The sequence below is a fragment of the Otolemur garnettii genome, unplaced genomic scaffold (assembly GCF_000181295.1).
Source record: "Otolemur garnettii isolate 467f Iridium unplaced genomic scaffold, OtoGar3 scaffold00122, whole genome shotgun sequence".
Taxonomy (NCBI): domain Eukaryota; kingdom Metazoa; phylum Chordata; class Mammalia; order Primates; family Galagidae; genus Otolemur; species Otolemur garnettii.
In genome coordinates this window covers 3,405,758-3,406,975 of record NW_003852517.1, presented here as the reverse complement: position 1 = coordinate 3,406,975, position 1,218 = coordinate 3,405,758, and positions in this window count along the sequence as shown.

Here is a 1,218-nt window from a genome sequence, read left to right as displayed (position 1 = left end):
CCCCGCCCCGCCCCGCCCCGCCTATGCCTGCGGGCGGCGCGTCGCCGTGGCAGCCTCCTGAGCCCTCGGGTGCGGGCGAAGTACGGAGACGGAAATACGGAAAACCCGGGAACCCGGAGAATTTCCGAACGACGTGAGACTGGGCAGTCAGCCTTCATTCCGATGCCGGCAACAGGCGTTGGGGGCGTCTCACAGCAAAATGTTACCCAAGTACCTCCCCCCAATTCGCTGACCTTCCCTTAAAGGCCCATCACTGCTGCCAGATCTGTTTATTTATCCAGTTTGTTCATTTTCATGCTTTCTGGAGAACAGTCTTTACAGTAGACCAGCAGGCCTGTCTACTACTTTTGTTGCAGTAGTCTGCATATTTGAAATGAAATTGCTGAGATGAGAGTCTTTGGGTTTTATTTTTGCACAAATTTTTTTAGCATGTAGGCCCACGTACATGCTTTCTCTCTGGAAGGCTTTCTGGTTTGGGTTTTTGTTTTTTTAAGTAGAAAAGGAAGAAGATAAATGACAACTCAGACCTATTTCCAGTTTTATTGATACTTAATTTACATAACAGGCTCAAATCTTATAAACTGAATTCTGCATCCACACATATTTAGCCTTAATTTATAAAGCAACTTACTTAGGTAATCTTTGAGGTATAAGTACAAGTTTTAAAGAAACATCACAAAAAGATTGTTTGTCAGTGATCATTTTTGTGAATTTAACAAAAATTTCAAGTTTTTAATCCAGTCACTCTGGTTCATAGCCAGATGCTACATAAATCCTCACCAAAAGGAAACCTTCAGTGCCCCCAGGCTTAAGTGAAATTCACTCAGAGAAAACCCCATCATTTATTTACTCAAGTCAGTACTCTAGTTCTCTACAGGTATCTCAAAAATGACCTTAACAATGACATGGAGCTTTTGGTGGATGAGAAAAAAAGAAAACATTTAACTAAATGTAGTAGTTGTTCAAACAGTAAGAGAACATACACATGTTATATATACTTTCCGGAGAAAGAGCTCAAGAGACAAAACAATAAAACACTTCTTGAACTTTTCCTAACTTCGGGGAAAAAAGACTGATATCAAGTTAGTTTACCAAATCCTTATTTTCACAAACCACTTGTATAAATGCCTAAAAAAATTTCATGAAAGAGCCAAAGCTTGTGTCTGGCTTATAACTTACCAACGAAAACAAGCCACAGGCAAATGCAAACAATAAAAC